The sequence below is a fragment of the Rhinolophus sinicus genome, chromosome 14, assembly GCF_057876585.1.
Source record: "Rhinolophus sinicus isolate RSI-liver-muscle chromosome 14, RSI-T2T, whole genome shotgun sequence".
In the NCBI taxonomy this organism is placed as follows: Eukaryota; Metazoa; Chordata; class Mammalia; order Chiroptera; family Rhinolophidae; genus Rhinolophus; species Rhinolophus sinicus.
The window spans coordinates 5311578-5334795 of record NC_142514.1 but is presented as its reverse complement, the minus strand read 5'-3'; the positions used below and the strand labels follow the sequence as shown (position 1 = coordinate 5334795).

The following is a 23218-nucleotide window of genomic DNA, read 5'->3' as shown; positions in this document are numbered from 1 at the left end:
AATGTCTTGGAGAAGAACCATTAAAATAATCACAGGAATGAGAAGCTGATGCTGGGGTCAGAATAAAAGGTTAGGTTTTGTTGCTGTTATTTTGGTTTTGATTTTTCACTTTTTAGCTCATGGTTAGCTTATAAAGTTCCTAATTAACTGAGAATGGGAAAAGACCTTTATTATTTATTTATAAGCAAACAGCCTTTGATAATGAAGCTAGACATGAGCTGACATGAAAGAGGATGGTTCAGGGGGGATACACGGTAGAGAATAATTTCTGCATGGATATTCTGTCCGTTAGACAAATATTTATCAAATGCCTGCTGGTCCACGTACCACCAGCTACAGGGGTTCAAAATGCACAAGGCAGACCAAGTCTTGCCCTCATAGGTTCATTGGAAATTTGTTTACGAAATTCTGGGCAATTAGTTGGAAGAATTATTTCATGAAGCTTGAAATTTAGAAAAAATAGAAAAACCCATGCAAAAAAAAAAAAAAAAGAGGAAAACCCACACAGCGCTCAAGACAGGATAGTTGGTGATTTTATACAGCAAAAGAGTGTGGATATTCTTAATGTGATATGAAAACTCCTATAGAAAACATAGGCAAAGGACAGCAGGCAATTCAGAAAGGAGAGATACAAATGGCCAATAGAATTATATGCAAATTAAAATATATGCAAAATTAAATGCAAATTAAAATAGAACAAGGCAGAGTTGCTAGCAAACCTTTAGAGGTAGAAGCGCTGCAGTTAGAAGAGACATGAGTTGAGACTAAGAGATTGGAAACACATTCCAATAAATCCCCACAAGATGAGTAATGATTGATAAGTGAGAACCGGATATTGGAAGACGTGAAAACCAATGTTTGAAAACTAGTTTATTGTCAGATGTTCCCTGCACATCAGCTCGGTCCTTCTAACCTGCGATTTCTGTTCCGAAGGTTCACAGATCTATTCCTGGGGACCACCGTAGCGAGGCAGAAAAATGCCGAGTTGAAAGCCAGGCTGGGCTTTCTTATGTAACAGTTGCCTGAGCTAGTCAGTAGGAGAACTTGCGAAATAAAAGCGAAGAGTGGCCAAAACAAATACACCTTGTTTCCCCAAAAATAAGACCTAGCCGGACAATCAGCTCTAATGTGTCTTTTGGAGCAAAAATTAATAGAAGACCTGGTCTTATTTTACTATAAGAACTGGTCTTATTTTACTATAAGACCAAGACTCATATGATATAAGACCGGGGTTTATATTAATTTTTGCTCCAAAAGACTCATTAGAGCTGATTCTCCGGCTAGGTCTTATTTTCGGGGAAACACGGTATGGCCAGATGAAAGCCAAGTTGGCTGACGTTCCTCCAACATTTGCGTTTTATAAACTAGAAAACAGTAATAAGATGGAAGGCTACGTTTTTGCCCCAAATCACGTCTGTGATCACGGTCTGCCCAGAACTGTGTTACATCATCTTCATGATAAAAGCTTGAACATTCCATGAAGTCCAGTGAGAGTGTTCGAAGCACTGACCCAAACCAGCAAAAGTCAGTGGTGGAGAAACGCATGCTCCTTGTTCTCTCGTGGGCGTAACACCCGTTTTCTGTTTCATAACTGTTGTCGGATCTTTCTAGTGAACACCTAGAACTCTCTTCTCTCTGGAAATCAGGTGTGTGTGGACCAGGAGATGTTTAGTACCCTGTGCCTTTATTCCCAGAAGAAAGAGAATGGGACAGAACACTCTGTCAAATAAACAATCGCCCAAGGTCTTGGGCAAGAGAAATTGGGACAGGAAGCAGACAGTGGACTCTTTGCCCCAGGTAACTACCTGATAAGGTAAACACGCCGTGTACAATGAGTTCCTGTCCTCCTGTGATAAATATTTATATGCTGAGCCCTGTGTTTGAAAGCACTAAACCATTTCTCAGTCTGAACATTGACCTTTGGATACAAAACACAAGGCTAATTTTGCAGGTGATGTAATTAATTTTTGCGGCTCAGAGCTGTGCTGGGAACAAGAGAAATTGTTGTTTTGTGATTGTTTAAAAAGTGATTCAGCAGGTGTGTGCAGCTTTTAGGTAACAGTGTCAATTTACCATCTGAAAGTTTTCTTTGTCACACCTGGAATTTAGTCACACCGGCCATGTTAGGAAGTTTATCATAAGCAAACCCAGGCTCTCCAGACACTACAAGTGATGACCTTAATTTCACACTTGGCTTATGCGTGGCATTGTATTATTTCTCAAAGGACACAGAGGGCTTTCTTATTAGGTTGCTGGTCTGGAATGGCCCCACATTGCTGTGACCCAGACAGACATCACTTCAATGTTAATAAAATGCACAGGCAAACCATTGTCTCACAGGAGCTCAGTGAACCCGCCCCAAACAAAAGTAAAAGGCAAATGACATGCGCAAGGTATTTGTCACCAAACAGCACGGCCTTCTTTCTAGGCGGCAACCTGGCTTCCATGCTTATCGCTTCCCCCTCCCTCACCCAGTGTTCCATGGATCTGAAGACCTTGTTGTTTCACCCCTGAAACAGCTCATATCCACACACTGTCCCCACAGCCTTTTGCCAGTTCTCTGCCTCCTCCAACTTGCTATTTGCAAAGGTGCCTCCAGGCACTAACTCACTAAAGACCAAACTCGAGGCCTTCCCCCACAGTGGGGCCCTTCCGGGTTCCGTTTCTCATTAAATGGCGCCCTCTCCAGCATCTGGACAGCACCCTGTCCCCCTTCCCTCCCCTCATTCCCTTTCACCGGGTCTTGTGAACTGTCCTTCCTGAACACGTTGGACCCATTTGTCCACGTCACTCCATGTTCACTGCCACCACGCTTTCTCAGGGCACCCTGGCCTCCCACCTGGACCACTGAATGGCCTCCCACGACCTCTGGAATCCACTCTGCTGCCCCCCAGCAAAGCCAGAGGGACCTTTCCTGCCCACAAACCTGCTGGGGCCATTTCCTGGCTGAAAACAATCTCCCTGGGGATGAACGTAAGGATCCCATCTCCCTTGCAGGGGTCACAGCCCCACCTGCCAGCCTCAACATGGCTGCTCAGAGCTGGAGCCACATGGCCTCCACCGCACAACCCCGTCCCCTCCCCCTCCCCCTCTTTAATTCACTGCTAAGAACTTGTCAGTATCTGAGATTAACTTGTTGAGTAGCCTGCTCATTGAATATCTGTGGAATAAATGAATGGATGAAAGAATGAACCAATCAAGGAAACCTCCAGGGTGATGGGTGGTGAATTCATCCAAGAAAATGGCAGAACTTAGAGTGGAGAAGATCAGGGGCCGCAGCCATCGGATGGCTGTCTTCCTTAGTTGAGAACAGTGTCTAGAAAGGTAAGACATTCACTGACTGACTGATTGAGTGCCTCACCTCGATCTGGAACTCTCTAGTTTTCATGCGTAACTCCCGCTTCCCTTTACTTCTCATCCTTCATATTTCAGGTCAAATCACTTTCTTTCATGTCCTGTACACACCCCACTCCTTTGGGCCTCAGGACCTTTGCAAGTGCTAATATCTGCCAGGAATGCTCTCCAACCCCCACCCCCCACACACCATCTTATTTCCTACTCATCTTTTGAAGCTCAGCTCCAATGTCACTTTCTGAGAAAAGACTTTCCTGAACCCTAGGCTAGATCAGGTCCCTTCCATAGCACTGCAGTCTTTGCCTCTATATCACTTACCCCAATTTGTAATTACGTATTTGGGTAACTCTTCCACTACTGTCCCCACGAGGGAAGGGATTGTGGCTTTTTCCCCAACTCATCATGTAAGCCAACATCCAATACAACACCTCATTTAAATTGGTGCCCAATGAATATCTGATGATTTTATATAACAAAGGAAGTGTTATAGTCTTAATACCCTTTATATATGTGATGGTAAAACTCCAATAGGAAAAGTAGGCAAAGGATAGCAGGCAACTCAGAAATGAGAGATACAAGTGGCTAATTAATCTTATTAGCAATAAAAGAAATGTAAAATAAAATATAACAAAATACCATTTCAATATTTCACGTTGGCAAACATTTAAAAAAATATATTAGTGATATCTACAGATTCAATGCAATCTCCATCAAAATCCTAATGATGTTTTTTGCAAAAATAGAAAATCCATCTTAAAATTCATGTGGAATCTCAAGGGACTCTGAATAACCAAAACAATCTTGAAAACTAAGAACAAAGTTGGAGGTCTCATATTTCATGATTTCAAAACTTACTACAGAGCTGTAGTAATCAAAACAGTATAGTATTGGCTTAAAGACACATATAGACCAATGGAATGGAACAGGCGGCTCAGAAATAAACCCTCACATATATAGTCAAGTGATTTTCAACAAGGTTGCTCAGACCGTTCCATGGGGAAAGGACACTCTTTTCAATAAATGGTGCTAGAAAACTGGATATCCACATGCAAAAGAATAAAGTGAAATGGTTACGTAACACCATATACAAAAATTAACTCAAAATGGACCAAAGACCTAAAGGTAAGAGCGAAAACTTTAATTTCTTAGAAGAACACATAGGACCAAAGCTTCATGACATTGGATTTGGCCAGGATTTCTTCAATATGACATTAAAAGCACAGCCCACAAAAGAAAAAGTAGAAAAAAAACTGAACTACACAAAATGAAAAACTTTGTTGATAGAACACTACCAACAGAGTAAAAAGGCAGCCCATAGAATGGGAGGAATATTTGCTAATCATATATCTGATAAGGGATTAATATCTAGAATATATAGAGAATGCCTAAAACTCAACAACAACTAAAAAACAAACAGTCTGATTCAAAATCAAGTAAAAGACTCGACATTTCTCCAAAGAAGTCATGCAGGTGGCCAACAGCACAGGAAAAGACACGTAACATCACTAATCGTTAGGGAAATGCGAAACTACAATGAGCTACCACTTCACACCCATTGGAGGGCTATTATCAAAAAAATGAAAAACAGGTGTTGTGAGGATGTGGAAAAACTGGAGCCTTTGTGTATTGGCGGTGAGAATGTACAATGGTGCAGCTGCGGTGGAAAACAGTACTGCGGTTCCAGAAAAAGTTAAACATAGAACTACTGTATGATGCAGTGATTTCATTTCTGGATGTACAACCCAAAAGAAATCAAAGACACAGAACTATTTGCACACCCGTGCTCCTAGCAGCAGCATCCACAGTGGCCAAGAGGTGGAAACAACCCAAGTGTCTGCCAAGAGGTGACTAGATAAACTGTTGACTATACATACAGAGGATGCTATGGAGTCAGTCGTGTCCGCTCAGAATTCATATGTTGGAGCCCTAACCCCAGTGGGATGCTACTTGGAGGTGGGGCCTTTGGCAGGTAATTAGGTATAGACGACGTCATGAGGGTGGGGCCTCCTTGTGGGATTAGTGCCCTTATGAGAAGAGACACCAGACAGCTTGCTCTCTTCTCTCTCCACCACATGGAGCCACAGAGAGAAGGCGGCCTCCACAAGCCAGGAAAACAGCCTTTCCCGGAAACCAACTATGCAGGCGTCTTGACCTTGGACTTTTGACTTCCAGAACTGTGAGAAAAATCACTGCCTGTTGCTTAAGTCACCCAGTCTATGGAGTCCTGAGTTGACTAAGACAATGGGACCTTATTCTGCCTGAAGAGGGAGTTTTGACACTTGCTGCGACCTGGATGAACCTTGAGGACATTATGTTCGGTGAAGCAAGCCAGTCACAGAAGAACCAAAATTGTTAAGCTACCACTTATGTGAGGTACCCAGAGGAGTCAAACTCATAGAGACAGAAAGTAGATGGTGGTGCCAGGGGCTGGGGGAGGGGCATGGGGGTGAGGGTTCCGAGGGGACAGAGTTTCAGTTGAACAGGATGAAAATAGTTCTGGGCATGGATGGTGGTGATGGCAGCACAATAATATGAATGTACTTATGCCACTGAACTGTGCGCTTACAAATGGTTACAGTGGTAAACTTTATGTTATACTTGACCACAGTTTAAAAAAATAACTAATATATTTTAAAAGATAGTAGTAGCTCACACTGCATGATACTGATTATCCAGGCGCTTCATTTGCTTCAGCGACGAGTCCCAGAGCAGCCCTGTAGGATGGGTAATATTCTGCCCATTTGTCCTCTGGGGGAAGGTGACACACACACGAGGCTCACAGGCCCAATCCCGCCTGCGGACGGGATGTACAGATGAAGTTTTTTTTTTTGTTTTTTTTGGTGTGTTTTTTTTTAAAGATTTTATTGGGGAAGGGGAACAGGACTTTATTGGGGAACAGTGTGTAATTCCAGGCCTTTTTTCCAAGTCAAGTTGTTGTCCTTTCAATCTTAGTTGTGGAGGGTGCAGCTCAGTTCCAGGTCCAGTTGCCGTTTTCTAGTTGCAGGGGGCACAGCCCACCATCCCTTGGGGGAGTTGAACCGGCAACCTTGTGGTTGAGAGGATGCATTCCAACCAACTGAGCCTTCTGGGAGCTCAGCGGCAGCTCAGCTCAAGGTGCCGTGTTCAATCTTAGTTGCAGGGGGTGCTGCCCACCATTCATCCCTTGCGGGACTCGAGGAATTGAACTGGCAACCTTGTGGCTGAGAGCCCACTGGCCCATGTGGGAATCGAACCGGCAGCCTTCGGAGTTAGGAGCATGGAGCTCCAACCGCCTGAGCCACCGGGCCGGCCCAGATGAAGTTTTACCGGAGCACAGCTGTGCCCTTCCTTATGTGTTGTCTCTGCTTCTTTCACACTATCTAATCAGCTGCAGACTGAAGTAGCTGCAACAAAGAACGTATAGTTCGAAAAGCCTAAAATATTTACTGTCCAGCTCTGGATTGGCTATCCGGTTTGCAGGGCCCCATGCAAAATGAAAACATGGGGCCCTTCCAAGCTAGTGGCCCTGCTGACCGCCCAGGATGAACGCCCATGAAGGCAGTCCCAGTCTGACCCTTTACAGAAAAAGTTGGCCAACGCCTGCACTAGAAAATCTGGTAACACACCCGGAGCCACACTGGCTGACTTGCAGAGCTGGGATTTGGGGCTAAGCAGGGGTCTAGGATCTGTGCTCTTGATCTCTCCGCCTCTTAGGGGCTCACTCCAAGTATTGGGGAGACAGCCAGAGCAGTGCCCTCAGAGACCACTATGAGGACACAGAGTGCTACAATCTTTCCAGAGAACAATCTGGAAAAGTTTGCCAAAAACTTCAAACATGCTTGTGACTCAGTCTTAGAATAATATTTAATATGTGCAAATGGTCATGTTATAGTTAAATGAAGAAAGAGGCAAAAAAGTAGCATATGTGACACGATAAATCCTGCAAAGAGATATATATATATATATATATATATATATATATGTGTATAGAGAGAGATACAGACCACAAGATCTGAAAGATGCACCCAAATGTGGAAGGTGGTTCTCTCTGGGAGGTGGGGTTGTGATTATTTTTTTCTTCATACTTTCATATCATTTACCCACTTTTATCGTGAGCATACATTATTCTTACAATTTTTTAAAAGTGGAGACAATAAGATACAGAAGTCTCCTATAAGTGTACTTTTAATCTTATCTGGTGGTCTTCTAGAAGGGACGAGCAACGGCCTCCAAGGCCACAGTTGTCCCTTCAGAGGTGCGTCTTCCTGGATGGATGGATGGACGGATGCGTGGGGCAGATGGTTCCCATCCCATCCCAGCCAAGGATGGTCCATGGGACCCAGGCATTTGATGAAGGAGAATCCCAGGCACCCGCCTTCCCCTTTGATGTCAGAGCTGGCTTTTTACTTCTGAATGTTAGAAACTAAGCTATTTCAAACGTTTTAATGAGGCTAAGAAAGTATCTGCTCCGTCTAAACCATAACAGAAGCTGAACACATGCAGGGATGATGGTTGCTTAGCAGAACTGTCTGCTTTATGCACAGCCCGGGGGCAGTGGCTGTCCTGGGTCTCATGCTTTAGGGGGTCCCATGCTGGCCCCCCCACTGGCTGCACTACTCCCTACAGAGCAAGGAGCCCAGGCCCACTTCTAGGTTGTTCTTTTGTTTTCTGGGACCCCCTTCCACACTGGCCCCAAGCCAACCCTTCTGAGGGTGGCCTAGATTGGTATGTGTATCTCTAGGCAAGAGGGCTGGCCAAGGGACAGGTGGCAGTGAGAGAGGAAGGCAGGAGCAGAGCCTGGGTGCGAGGCTTGGGTGGTGTGGGGCAGAGCGGGGGGCGGGGAGGCAGAGGGGTGGCCAGGGCCCAGGGCTCCATTTATACTTCCTGGCCCCACAAAAGTCCTGGGTAGGTCTCCGTGCTTTATTTTATTTACCACAGTTAAGAGATTTAGAACGTTTAAATATTTGCAGTAAATGTGAGTAACAAGCGCCTCCATGGGTCCTGTTCTCGGGGGCCCCCAAGTCCTCTGCAGCCCGATGGTCAGGGAGAGTTGGGCTGGGGGGGCTTCAGATGGATCCACTGGGCAGCCACAGGGCAGCGTTTCCTGTCAGTTGTATCCCCACAGAAAGCCATTATGCCAATTTAGTGGGTTGCAACCTGCGTTTTTTAAAAACCAAATAGAGCAAGATAGAAAATACTGGAATCGAGCACTTATCGTACATAACACATTTTATGTACGATGTACGATGTTCTATGTTTATGTCCGATGTATGTAAATGCTTGACAGACAGGTAGGAGGACAGCCAGGTGGCACGTGCCCACGGCTCCTCCAGGCAGACGCGAGAGGTGCCGGCAGGCGCTGTGTCCACGCGGCCTTGAGACCCACTGGCCGAGGTGGCCGGGCTCTAATCAGCTGCAGCCAATGAGACCTGAATCTGTGCACTGCTCTCTAGCCCCACCCTCACCTGAGCCGCGGGGGACTCACCTGCAGGAGCTCCTCCCCTCTGTTCCTCTCCTCTCCACCATCCACTGTGCTCATCTGCCACTCTCTCTCTCTCTCTCTTTGTGACACCCACCGTGTCTTCCAGGCAGACATCTCGTCCCACTGCCTCCAGGCTCTGTCCCAAACCAGCCTTGCTCGCTGTCCTCAGCGTCCAGTGCAGGCTGGTCCTTGTGTCTTCCGATCTCAGCTCAAATGTCACCTCTTCAGTGGTTCCTTCCTGAACCCCCCTAGTTCCTGCCACAGCACGTATTTGTTCTGTGGACCTGCTTGCTCATTGCCCACCTCCCCCACCTTTCCCATAAGAGGTCGGCTCCAGCTGTCATTACAGCTGGGATCACAAAGCCTAGGCCCCTGCCTGGCACATAGTAGGTGCTCAATAAATGCTTGTTGGATGAATGAATGAGGTATCACAGGGACCTTCTAACTATGAGTTCATGGTCTTAAATGCATAAAGTCATCAATGAACCTTGATGTGTTAATTCCCTAGGGGCCTGAAACTGTGACTATGGATAAGTCATTTGATCTTTCTGAGCTTTGGTTTCCTTTCCTATGAAATAAAAAGTTGAACTGGTTGGGATGGTGGGGAGGGGTTCTTCCTAATTCTAAAATTCTACAACTGTATCAGAATATAACTACTTACTACCAACTTTGTATTTCATTCTCCTTCCACTGGGGAAGGAATAAAAAAGGATATGTTTATAGTGTTTAGAGAAAGAGATGAAAGCTTCCAACCCTACAAATAAAAAGTGAAAAATCTTTTTTTCTCATTTTAAAATGTTCTGCCTTTGGCATTTCTGTCTTAATGCTATAGCTTTTAATGTTTTGAAATATAATTTATAGCCTAGACCTGTTCTGAGATTCCTAACGGAGCTTTCCTCAGTGGGGCTGTTGGATGACAAAACACAAAAAAATGACAACAATAACAAAAAAAGAAAATACCAGCTTTGCTGGTATTGAAGTAACTTGAAAATCCGACTTCTAAAGAGTGACCATATAAAGATTTCTTTTAGTGTTTTCAGTCTAGACTCTTCTGAAATGTCTGAAAGTCTGTGCATAATCACTAACTTTTATTACGGACATACCAGGCTCTATAACAGAAATAACGTAATTACTCGCTAACCCTCTGGCAACTCTCACTCCTGTGGGCAGACGGCTCTACAGGGAGCACCTCCCCGTCTAGATTTCAGACAGAGATTTTCCTCGGGCACTTTCCAAATTGATACCCGGCACCAAATCACTTTTACAGTTGGAAACACACTCACTTGGTGGTGAAACAGCCAACTACAACATCTCAGCATCCCATTTCCTACCCATGTTGTCGTTTGATTTTTTTTTTTTTTCTGCAATGACAATCACCAGAGTCAGAACTTTATTGTCTCTTCCCCCTGTTGTAGAGGACGGCTCAGGCACGCAGATGAGTAGGGCCCTCCACTTTCTAGTTCCCTTCATCAAATTGCCCGGGGACTCTGGAGCTCCTCTTTGCTCCCCGATACCCAAATCTGTGCAACTGCAAAAGTTGCCTCAGGTGTAGTAGGAGTTTAAACATCAGCACCTGCGTTTCCTAATAAACTGTCCCTAACTTTTCTGAGAGGCTCGGAAATGCGTGTCGGCTTCGACTGGTTTGTGGGTCCATGCTGCTGCGGAGTGCACAGCATGGGTCTGGGGACGCTGGGATTGTCTTCTTTTTGGAAAATGGAACCTTTTCTTTTTCACGGCTTTATTGAGATGTAAGTCACATACCCTGAAGTCTGCCCATGTAAAGTGTACAATCCTGTGGTTTGTCGTGCATTCGTACAGTTGTGCAATCAATTTCGGAACATTTGCCTGTCCCCAAAGAGAAACTCACACCTCTCAGCCATCCCCTCCTATTCCCCTCACCCCGGGCAGCCGCCCACCGATAGAGTTCCTGTGCCTGCCTGTGCGTTTGCCCATCCTGGGAACCGTACGACAGCTGGGCTTCGTGACTGGCTTCTTTTTCTCAGGATCATGTTTTCAGGGTTCATCCGTGTTGGGGTGTGAATCAGGGCTTCATTCTTTCTCCTGCTGAATAATATCTGCTGCTGTGGGTCGACAGCATCGGGTCGAGCCATTCATCAATCTCTGAGTCACTGGAAGGGACGTGGCAGATTCTCTAATGTACCTGTCAACTTTACAAAGGAGGAAGAGGCACAGAGAGGGAAGGGACTTGTCCGAGGGGACACAGCCACACTGGGACGCCTGGCATTCGAGCTTTGGTTTTGTCTACTTCATTCTTTTCCATGGCTGCACAGTATTCCACTGTATGGGTGCCCATGATGGGTTTAACCAATTGCCTGTTAAGGTACATGTCAGCTGCTTTCTCGTTTATCAGTCTGTGTGTTGCCTATAACACACACTGCCTCAGTGAGCACCCTCGGACATATATCTTTGTGCGCTTGTGCAGGTACATCTGTAGGAGAAAAAGGTTCCTAGATGAGAACCACATTGTCTAACCCCCAAACCCTTTGCTTCAATCAAGATCCTTCAGGACACTTGGGTCTTTGTATCCGCTTCTCTCCCTGGCAAGAAGACAAACCGGGCACAGAGAGCAGACATTCTGTGTTCTGGCACTTGTCCTGAGGTCCTGCTTCTTGCCCCAGGCCCATCTTAGCCTCTGCAGACTTTGGACCTAACTATGGACCTAGACTCATGGTGTCTCCTCCTTCCTCCTCCTTGGCCGACCTGCTTGGGGGCCTGGACCCTGTGGGCTCCCTCCCGCCGTCGAGGACGCCCTGCGTCTTGGGCTTGGCTCTGTCACAGCTGCTTGTTCTTCCCTAGGCCAAAGGTCTCTAGACTCTCACTCTGTGTCTCCGGCATCTGTGATAGTTGTTTTCTTCTCCCTGTCGTAACTGGCCTCCCCTGACCCTTGGCCTGCCTGATCTTGGCCCCATGCCTTTGAAGGACATCAGAATATGCCACCTCAAAAATACGCTACTTTGACATAAGGATTATTTGGGGCTGAAGGCACAGGAAGGGCTCTCTGCCCTCCCACCAAGCCTGGAAGCAGAGCATCAACTCCCCTCATGAAGGTGTCCTCTCACCTCCCGTGTTAGAAAAGCAACCCTACCCCCAGAGATGAAGATGGTACCAAGGTGAATCTGCACCAATACATCCTTACCTAAGCCCTACATAACCCTTCTGTACCATTAGTTCCCCCATATATTTACCTGCCCACAATTTACTGCCCTAGAAACCCCTTTACCTTTGTCTTGGCACTTTCCCACAATATGTTGCTTTTTGTTATAATGGTATATAATCCCCTCATTAAAAAAGGGTTTTTACTTCTTTTCTGTGAAGTTCCCATTCACGTAAAAATAAAATCTCTCTGCCTGTTCTCCTATTAATGTCTTTTGTCAGTTTAATTTGCATACCCCAGATACAGAGTATAACAGGTTAGAGGAACAGTTCATCCTCTCCTACACATTCCATGCTCCATTCTCAACCACACCAGTGCTGATGGAGCACCCACAAAGTAAACTTACTCTGTTGAGCACACACTCCACTATATCATCTACCTTCCAGCCAGGACAGTCTTTTAAAATGACAATCAGATCATGTTACTTTCTTTTTAAAGACGCTTTTATGGCTTCTCAACACACTTAGAAAACCCCTGAACAGCCCATAATGTCCTGCCTCTCACTCCCGTCTTCCAGCCCCTCCAACCCTGGGGCCTTCAAGTTGTGCCTTTCTCAGCTCTGGCTCTTTCTCACTTCATGGTTGTGAAAGTGCTGCTTCACCTGCGGGACACGCCCCACCCCATCTGTCTGCAACACTCAGCTTCCTCCCCAATATCTCACCAGCTTCTCAAGTGTGGGTCTTATTCTTGATCACAGCACCTCCCTTCTTCCTTTATCATGAATTTATCATTCTCCCCATAAGAATGGAACTGATTTTCCTGAAAGGGATTACCTATGCCCATAATACGGTGTCAACCAATATGCTCCACCTTCCCAGAGAGTGTGGCGAAAGCCTGACCAATGAAACACCTCCCTCTGGACTTTGACCCTTGACCCTTACGGCATTAGACTTTACAACAACAAAATAATTGGAACAGGTTTATTTCAGAGGCGGTGCCCTGAAGAGAGCGCCCCTCAGCGGCTGTGCTTTCCACAGCCTGTCCTTGCCTGCCCACTCCCACCCCTCTCTCCTGCCCACCCCGCTCCATTCTTTATGACTCCTGAGTGTTGAGCTTTTCCTTAGATTCAGAGCTTCTGTGTCCTTCCCCAACCTCCTTTTCTGCTCAATTTAGCCAGCTTGATTTCTGTTCTTTGCACTCAAGGAACCTTGCCTGACACTCTCCACCTCCACGGTGCCCCTCCTCCAGCCACCTCCACCCCCATTCACCTGGTGCCCAGCTCGGAGTCTGCACACAGAAGCCCTCTATAAATATTTGATGAAAGAATAACAAAGGCACTTTTTAAGGGGGAAAGGGGCATATTGAAAGGAAAGGAGTGAGGCGTGTGGAGAATGGCACACACACGATTAACTGCGTCCTGTACTTCTGTGTAGGCTGCTTCCTTTGGCTTCCAGGGCGCCTGGGAGAGAAGCATCTGCACCGTAAATTACAGCACTGAAACCTCCAATCGAACCCCCTTTACCAGTGCGGGTTTTATCGGTGGTAAATATATGGAAAGTTTATTTCTTTTCATGGAAGGGGAAGTTTTGCTTGATGAGGGTGTGGAGCCACTCCGCATCTACTTAACTTTCTAATGATTTTCTCTGGGCTGCAGACCATAGACTAAATGTGTTGGGAAACGGATTCATTCTTTTTTTCCACACTGATCTTTTGTTACCCTCTGGTGACCAATAGGAAAATGTGAAAATGGTCGCGGACTCGCACTTTCTGGATAGAAAATAAACGTGCACACAAACAGGAAGCTGGAGGCTGCACGAGGGCAGGCAGCTTTGCTGTGGCAGTTGTCACACGTCCCAGTGCCCAGTACACTGTGGGAGTTCAGTAAATATGTCGAATGACTGGGTTTAGTTACTTACGTTTTATAAAAAGGCTAACTTTGAAATAAAGCAAATTCTTATTTTGTCCCTTGTTTCAGACATAAGCGAGAACTCAAATAATAAAATGTCAGAGCTGGAAGGACTTCTCCAAGTGCCCAAATTCCCTCCTGATCATTTTGACCATCTCTGCACACTCTGGATTTGGGCAGTTTTTCCTTCTGTTGAGCCAAACACCGTATTGCACGTGTAGACAGGATGAGTCTACACTCTTCTACTCGGATATTTAGAGGCATTGCCTCCTTTTCTCCAGGGCCACCACCTCCACACACAGGTTTACCCGAGGAATCTCACCCCCACCGAATCTCACTGTTTCAGCTGCTCCTCCAGACCCTTCACCAAAGACCCCTCCACCTGTTCTCTAAGAGGGGGGTCCTCAGTGCTGGGTCCCAGGCTTCCTTGTCTGATTCTAAGTTCTCCTGTCTGCCCCGTCTCCATGACTTTACACATCTTCAGGAAGCTCATGTTTTCCAGACGTACGTTGGTTACCTGACGTGTGGTCCACGCTCCACACCCACATCTCCAATCAGCTACTTGACATTTCCCTTTGGTTGTCCCACTGCCTGTCAAACTTCACCTGCGTCCACCGGTCCCTCTCTCCGTGAGCAGCTCCCCCTTCACCAGCTGCTCAGACAGAAACCTGGGAGGCCTGCTTCCTTCTTCCTCCCTCACCCCCCAAATCCAATCCATCACCAAGACTTATTGATTCTACGCCAAAAGATTTCTCAGATCCCACCCATCTATCTTCCCAGCCATCATTCTACTGCAAGTCACCAGACTTTCTCACCTCTAAGTCTCCTCTTACTCCTTGTTGTAAAGTCTTTGATGACATCCCCTGGGACTTAGAATTAAATCCAAATGTGATCCGCCCTCCCTGACTCCAGCTTTATCCACCATCTTTCTCCTCTGTGATCATGACTGGACCTGGCTTCTCAGGCCTTATTCTGGCTCCCTGGGCAGACCAACCTTTCTGTCACAGGACCTTTGCATGTGCTTTTTGGGTCCTCTCCTCTGCCTGGAGTGCTCGCCCCTCCTCTGAGCTTCTCTGTGAGACACCTTCCCTGAGCCCCCAGCTGTCAGAGCACTTCGAGTAATTTGTCGTCACATATTTACTTCCATGTATTTTTGTTGTCTGTCTCCCCACTGGATTCTACACTCCACGCAGGCAGTGATCTAGGCAGTTATCTCCCGCCCATGCCAGTCCCAGCACTTAGGAAAGCTCTTGGCACATACTCGGTGCTGGATAAGTATCTGCTGAGTGAATGTGCTGATGACTCAAATATCCAGCCAGTTCCTCTCCCCAGTGTCTCACTGGGCCACACATCTCTGACTGTTCGAAACGAACCTAACTCTCCCTGAGTGACCTGGGTCTCAGTGAACAGCCCCATGACCTGGGGGCCACCATCACCCCCACATCTAAAGAGTCAAAGCAAGTCTTGTCCACCCTGTGTCCTTAATAACAGCTGTCTGTCCCCAATTGTCCACCTTAACTGCTTGGGAAGTTGTGTTCAAACCTCAGGCCTCACATGTGGTTGTCTTTGCAGCTTCTGACCCCGAGACGCCCTCCATCCAGCAGTACTGTCTGTGCATGTCAGCAAAGCACCATACTCGCCTCCTGTGAAAACATCACCCCTTCTCTGTCCTGGGTTGGGGAGACAGCTCCCCGCGGGGGTCCTGGACCTGTCTCTGTCTCACTCACCCCTTCCTCAGAGAGGGGCATCTTCCCCGCCCAGTGTGTCTGGTAGAAGGGCCGTGCCCTGCTCCTGGGTGCAGGCAGCTCTCTAACTTAGGAGGGGAACCTACATGCCAAGCCGTGTTCTGTGACAGCCTTTGCTCAGTGATGAGAAGGATGCTTTGGGCTCCATCTGCCTGACTCCTCTATTTCTCTGTCACCCTGGGAAACAGGACCCATCCTAGTGCCAACCTAGAATAACGAACGTTATAAGTTAAAAGCTGTGGATTAGAAAAGCCCCTGGTGCAGAGGCGCTTCGGAAACGCGAGGTATCACGCCGTTGTTATGAGAAACTTAGACTGGGGAGGAGAGGATTATCAGCCCCGGGAAACCTCCGCAGTCCCACCAACCGCTGCTGCGGTGCCCCACACAGAACCAGTGCCCACACTGGCCCACCGCACGGCTCACGCAGGAGGGAAAGAGCAGCGCTTCACAAGTGAGCCCTGCAAACCAGAATGATGCCCCCAAGAAAGCCAGGGCCCCCAGTGTCTGAGGGGCCTGTTTCCCATTTCCCTGGTTCCATGCAATTCATTACATCTGCAGTGACTCAGGCTGTGACTCAAAGCCCTTGTCTACTTCTGATTAGTTTCTCCTTCCTCAGCTTCTCCCTCCCCCTCCCTTCCTTCCCGCCCTCCCACCTCCTCTTTCCTCCCTCCCTTCCCTCTTCCCCTTTCCTCCCTCCCCCCCCTCCCCCTCTGCCTTTCTCCTCCTAACCAAATCCAGACCTGCCAGGTCTACCCCTGAAAGATTCCTAAACTGCGTCCTCCTCCCACCGCCCCTGCCCCCTTACTGCTCTGAAAGATTTATTATCAATTCCCAATTCTACAGCTTCCCCCCTCCCTCCCCCGCTCTTGCTCTTGGGCCAGAAGGCTCTTTGTTCTTGGCTTCCCCACCTTGGAAATGGCAAAACTGACTCTGGTTGATTTAGACAGAAAGAAGATTTTGGGGACGATATTGGCTGGAGCAGCAACCAGTAGGCAGACTCAGAACCAGACTTTAAAACAGGCCCATTTCTGGGTCCGGGTATCATTCTGTGGCGACGTGTAGCGTAACCTCAGCGAAGGGTCCCAGGACCTCTCTACAATCTGTCCCTTGCTGTGCATCTGTACTTATTGCAGAATAAAAAGTTTTAAAGAAAGGAAGACAATACCGCTGGGGAGGCAGGAGACAGAACCCCTGCCATGCTCGCCCACGGATCCTGGGTGGTCGTGATGCTGCTGCCCGCCCCATCTCCACTGGCAAAACCTCTCAGCAGTCCCTGCTTCACACGTGCCAGTCCAGGCCTCAGACCCGTGGCCTAGCTGCCAGGAAGGGAGAAGTCCCATCCCTTCATGTGTCTGTGCCGGAGGGTGAGGGCTGCCTCCCATGCAGAGGCAGCTGATAGATGTTGGGACGCCAAGGAAAAGGGCCAAGTCCTCTTCTGGGAGAGTCTATGGTCCCCCGGCCTGGATAGTTCGCACGTATCTTTAGCATAGCAGCACTCTAATACCCTCATTGCCGTTCATTCATTCATTCATACAGGCACGCATGCATGCATTCACTCAACAAATGTTGGGTGCCTCTCTGGGGCCAGTTGTGCCGATAGCAAAGGAAGCCCTGCCTTCAGAGTCCCCTCCTCTTCTGGCAGGTTTCCTGCCTCTTTGCCTGAAGAGATCCTCTTGACACAGAAGTACAGAAACGACATAGATGAGGAGACCCGTCTCCCCAAGGCTTTGTCTGCAGTGGCCCCAGCATCTTTCCCTAATCATTTTTAAATTTCCCTTCCTATTGTGCTGTGCATTCCTGGGACGATTCTCAGCAGTGTTATCAGTGTCTCGTATTTGTCCAGCATTAGGTAACTCTCTTTCCTGGTAGGTACCTATCCCTTAAAAGTCTCAGCTTCCCTGTGGAATGACATGTGCAATCACTGCTCGGTGTTCCCTCGGTGGGAGAAAGTCATTTGTAATTACAGTTAGAATTTCCAGCTTTTCAAACTGATCGCCCCTTTAGAGATGCACGTCTTAGAATCATAACATTCCTCAGTGTCCTTTGCAACCTGCCATGCTGAAGATTAGAAAACAGGCCAAACTGTGTCATCCTTCTTGGATACCACGCACCCTAAGGTTACATAGTTGCTTACTTCTGGGTTTCTATCATTTCTACTTGGCTAACAGCCCCTCCATATGTTGGCTGTTCCTGGCAGTAGCTCCTCTGAGACATGAAATTGTTAGTAAGTTAAGTATTTGTCAGAAGCCCCCACGATCTAGTTTCCACATGGCAGCAAAAACGGCCTTCTTAAAACATGAAGATCACGTCACCCATGCTGCATACACTGAACGCCCTGCCCTTCTCACCAAGTGTGTCCTGTATCGCTGCTGCTTGGTTCTTTCCATCCTTTGAACAGGGCCAACTCTTTCATGCCCCAGGGCCTTTGCACCTACTATGTCCTCTCCCCTTTGCTTAACTGGCTTCTTCTCTTCCTTTAGGTCTCAGGGTGAATCTTACATCCTCCATGCGTCTTCCTCTGATTATTACCCTCCCCTTTGTGGCCCCCCCCTGCTATTCTCCATCTTAGCCCCTTGTGTCTTCAGAGTACCTAGGTCAACTTGCAATTATTGTATGAGTCTATTTACTTTGGTTTTGGTTTTTGCTTGCTTCCAGCCATTGCAAGGTCAGGTCCCGGAGAGAGGGGACTGTGGCCTCTGTCTTGCTCACCACTGTGTCCCCAGTACCCACCCCAGTGCCTGGCTAATGGCTGATGCCCGATAAACTTTGGTGGGTGAAGGAAGCGGATTTACTTACAGCAGATGTCACGGCTAGACTCTGCTCTCTGTCCGGTTAGGGCGCTCTGTCTGAAACGGGATGGAATTCCCCTGGGCCGGGGGCCTGTGGTAGCTGACTGTCCTTCTCTCATTGTCACCATTAGTGCCCCTTCACCCGCCTGCCTCAGCCTTCGGGCCAGGCTTCTCCGTTTAGAATGGGCCCGCTCCTGCACGGCCCGCTTCATTCTGTGAAACCCTACTTCCGGGCCACAAGTGTGATTTCTGCCTGTCCACTGTTCCCGGTGAATCACAGGACACTTCCTGACCTCTGGTTCTGTCCCTGTGACACCGCTGTCCACAGCAACCCAGACCATTGATTCCTGGGACGTTCCCTCCTCTGTGATATTCAGCTTCAAAGTCCAAACTGGTCGGTCCTGAGCTGGTTCATCTCTTCTTTGGACCCGGTGACCAGCTTGCATGTGTTGCTCCCCTCAGACAGAGAGAGGCACCCTGCTCGTGGGCTGTCCCTGGAGCTGCCATCATGGTGTCTGCACAGAAATGCACCCAAGCGGGATTTTGATCCCCATGGCTGTGAGGTGCACATGACGTGTCTGCTTCGGAGCTGGGCGTGGTACACAGGCAGGTACAGGACCACCCACCGTGATGGCCACAGTGGGGGGGGGGGGGTTGGGAGAGCAGCAGGATGACAGGGCCCAGTGGTGACAGGTGGTGCTGAGACTCTCTGGCAAGCACTGAGCTGGAATGTGTTTATTTCCCAGGCTCTGTCTACTCCCACCCCTATCCTGGGGAAGCTTTAAGCCACTTCCTTCGCACCATTTCACATTTTCTCCTACCTGGGATGAGAAATAAAGGCTTGGCTCTATCAGCAAATGATGACCAATTAGCACAGCCAGTGTGAGCAGCCAGGCAGGAAATCACCTGGCAGATGGGACAAAAACCCCCCAGAAAGAAAAGGATTCACATTTGTTTTCAACTTGTGAATCTCTGCAGTATCTCTTACCTGTTTGTCTCCAGAATGAAGAAACGGATATTCTTGGGGGTGCTGGGGTAGCGGGGGGGGGAGGGGGGGGATATGAATATGTCTCTAAAGAATTTTTCAAATGGCTCCATGCTATGGTGAGAAATGGGATCTTTCTTTCTCAAAATTATTTATCATATAATAAAACCTTATAGATCAGACTAAATTATAAAACCATTCATCTTAATTTAATTAGACAATATTGTAGGGAGGAAAAAACATTCCTCTTTCCTCTTAGGTTCTGCTCCTGAGGCCTGCAAATTAGACTGACAAGACAGATTAACAGAAGAGGCATATACTTGTTATTTGATGTTAATATTCTGACACACACAAAAGCCTTCATAGAAAAGAAATAAAGATCCAAAGAAGCAATTAAACTTGGGGGACTTATATACCGTTTTAACAAAGGGCCATCAATTTTTGAGAAGTGACAGGACAAAGGAAAAGGAGATTAGGCTTCTAGAGGTGGTGAATTGTGGGAAGGTAAACATATTGGAGAAACTAATGGCAGCTAAGGGCTATTTAGCAATGTTTTGTTTATGTGGACCCTTCCTGGCTCTGTCTCCAACTCTGGGAACAAAGACTGTTCTCTTACTGGTATGAGAAGGGGGCTATCTTCCCAAGAAATATTCATGCCCTGCTTTTAGGCAGATAGCTGGAGGGTACAATGTGTTTCCTATGCCTGCTTTTTCTCAATGGCCCCCACCTCAAAGTAATCCTTATGCCAAAGTGGCATGTTTTGGGGTGGCATGTTTTCATCCCTTTCAATATTTTAAACAAAATTTAGAGTATCCTCAAAACTGTACAGAAAACCAAAGTAGAGGAAAATAGAATTTTGCCCTCTAGAGACACCGGCCAATTTATTTGGGGAATCATTTAAACCAACCTTAAAGGACTGATATACAAATGAGAGCTTCTAAAATCACGACAAACATGTTTTTTTCTTACATAAATTAAATGTTTTCCCTCTGATCTTTCTTGCTTAGCAAAACATTTTTTTACAATGTGTATGTAAATTATGACATTCTTCAAACCAGTAAGATTAGAATAAATTATGGTTGATGTGACTGTCATTATTTAGACCAGAGTAAATCATTTAAGAGGAAGAATATACAATGGTACCTCAGTTTTCGAACGCAATTTGTTCCAGAAGACCGTTCAAGTTCTGAAACATTCGAAAACAGCCGACAGCTGGCCATAGGATCTTGCATTCGGCGGAAGCTGCGTGACGTGTTCGACTCTCGAGAAATGTTCGAAAACCGAAGCATTTACTTCCGGGTTCGTAAACCAAAATGTTCGTTAATGGAGACGTTCGAAAACCAAGGTATTACTGTATCTTATTTCTAGGTTTCCTTAAAAGCTTCGTTTTAGAACACCCATGAATGAGGGGATCGGGTGCCCCAAACTTCCAGGTGTCCAATCCCATCACACCTCTGCTTGGCCAGTCACAGTCTGGGGAACTCAGCCCCAGGGTGAGGTGCCAGCTCATTTCAGAGCTAATGCCCAGGCCGGCTTTCCCCTCTGGAATTGTGTTTAATACAGAAGATAAGGGAGTGTCAGCTCCAGGTCCGGTCACCTTGTGCAATCCAGTCATTCATGGGTTTCAGGGGAGCCTAAGACTGATGCTCCTGTATGTCGAGGAATGGAATGAGCTTGCTTATTTAGAACACGTCCTTCTAAAAGCCCAATGCCTTTACAAAGTTACATTCCAAACCGACTCTTCCCATCTCCTGCCGCACAAAGGTGAGCAAGTGGAATTGAATTAATTAGGCCAACATCACAGAAGACCATCCAGTGAAAGCGGAGAGTTATACCTACTGTAACATTAAAAGTACTTCCTGCCTTTTTGTTTTTAGGGGCGCTATAATTTTCAGCATGATTCTATACATAACTTTAAAAAAGCATAAAGGAATGAAATCAAGAGAAGAAAGTATTGTATTAAATAACCCAAAGTTCAAGTCAGATTTCAGATGGGTGTTTGCCTGCTCTCCAACATGCCAGGTGCCCACACAGAGAGGAAGCGTTCAGGAAGGACCCAGCTGACCCAATAGGAGCCATTCTCCTTCTGCAAGGTAGAAATTAAGAAGAGAAGCATGCACACCTAGTGCTAGCAATCTGCCAGCCCAAATCGTCTCCCAGGCAGAGGCTGTGACACGCCAAGGTCACTGAGGGCATCAAGGATGAGGTGGTCTCAGCAGGAGCTCTCCTGGCCCCCACAGGAGACCAATTTCAGCAGTTAGTCTTTCCTGCCGCAACTCTCTGTTCTCCTGCACTGTGCTGGTCCACCCAGGAGGGTGGCCCTGGGCTACTGGGGCAGGTGTGGGGGGGATGGCAGGGAGAAGTGGAGCCCCACCAGCCACCAGGAGCTGCAGAATCTCTGCCTGGGACTGTGGGTCTGAAATCCCTCCACTCCCACCCACAGACCCATTTTCTGGGAAGAGTAAAAGCAAAATCGAACAAAAGGGCATTATACTCTGATCCTTTCTTTTAAACACAACTGCTGGGCAAGTGGGGCTTCACAGTCTAGAGCTGAATGGGGGTGACTTCAGCCAAATCCGGGCTGCTTCAGAACAAATGTAAAATAAATTCAGAGGCCCTGACTCATGGCAGATAATGGGCCAGCTAGCTGCTCCAGGGGCCAGTAAACGATCCAAGATGGGGTTTGCTGGATGCTGAGCGGTGCCCAGAGGCCTAGAGCCCAAGGACTGCCCTGAAAGTCTCCTCCGCCCTGAACAGCCAGTCACTCTGTAAAGGCATTGAACAGTCAAGTCCAAATGCAGACCTTTTGCCAGAAATGTCTTCCGGGACTGGAAATCCACACCCTCCCCAGGCAACCCCAGGGAAATTTCTGTAAGTCAGGGTGATTAATACGAGGAGGAGGACAGGGCAAGTGACAGCTCTGAAACTCATCCTGGACGGCACACCTGGTCTTTCTTACGTTTCTGAACCGGCTCTTTCCTTGGCATAGGGTACAGCCCCACGTGTCAGGGTGGGGGACAGGGCGCAGCTCCTCCGGGACCTCATCCCACCTGACTTGGGGTAACTCGGTGACACTTTGGGAACTCGACTCTGTCTCTGTGAAGTGTGGTTCCAGGGCCCCACACTGAGCGCAGGGGAGAGGAGACAAGTTCCAGAGGACGTGTCAGCTTCAGGGTGAATCAAAAGCTAAATCATTTTCCTCAAAAGTGTGACATGGCTCTGACTTCGGAGGGGAACCGCCGAGGGCGGAGGAAGACGGTCTGATTCTGCACCTGGAGGGGACGCGGAGTGGCGGGGAGGATGGGTGGCCCATCTGGCTGTTTGCCTGGGGGGGGGGGGTGAGTCCCCGACAGACCAGCTCTTAGCTCCTAACTCCGGTCGTCCCTGTTCTCAGCACACAGGGGCTCCCCCAGGTCACAGACAGCGCAGGAAAGTCCACCAGGCCCTGTGCTGGGTCCTGTGGCAGGACAGCCAGGACTCAGTCGCTCCGACTAGCACTTAGCGAAGCTCAAGTTGGGAGCTCTGCAAAAATAAACACCGGCTATAAATACGCGGGTAAATTTCTTCACGGCACACGCGCGACAAGGACGAGGTGCCACCGCACAAGTGCTCACTTGAAAAATTCTAAACGCGTAAAAATCACTTTGATCACCGAGGTGCCGCCAGCTCAGGGGGAAGGATTTGCCGAGCTGGGAGCCCACTTCCTGCGCCCCGCGGCCCCCCAGCGGGCTGCACCCCCACCCCGGCCGCCTGACTCACCGCCCGCCCCTTAAAGGGGCAACCGCTTCCGGGGGCCACCGACGGAGTGGGCGGGCTCGCTGTCGCCGGGGCAAGTGGCCCCAGCCCCGTTCTGCTCCGAGGCT

General features: G+C 47.9%; 1 long non-coding RNA gene across 1 annotated transcript in view; it reads right to left on the bottom strand.

The window, feature by feature from the left end:
- Positions 1-10192: 10192 nt before the first annotated feature.
- LOC109455265 (uncharacterized) overlaps positions 10193-23218 on the bottom strand; it is a 142120-nt gene continuing 129094 nt past the window's right edge. The window contains exons 13-15 of the long non-coding RNA XR_016018525.1: positions 20499-22877; positions 18378-19276; positions 10193-11264 (exon numbers count right to left, since the gene is read on the bottom strand). This is a non-coding gene — a long non-coding RNA (uncharacterized LOC109455265). The remainder of the gene's footprint in view (positions 11265-18377; positions 19277-20498; positions 22878-23218) is intronic.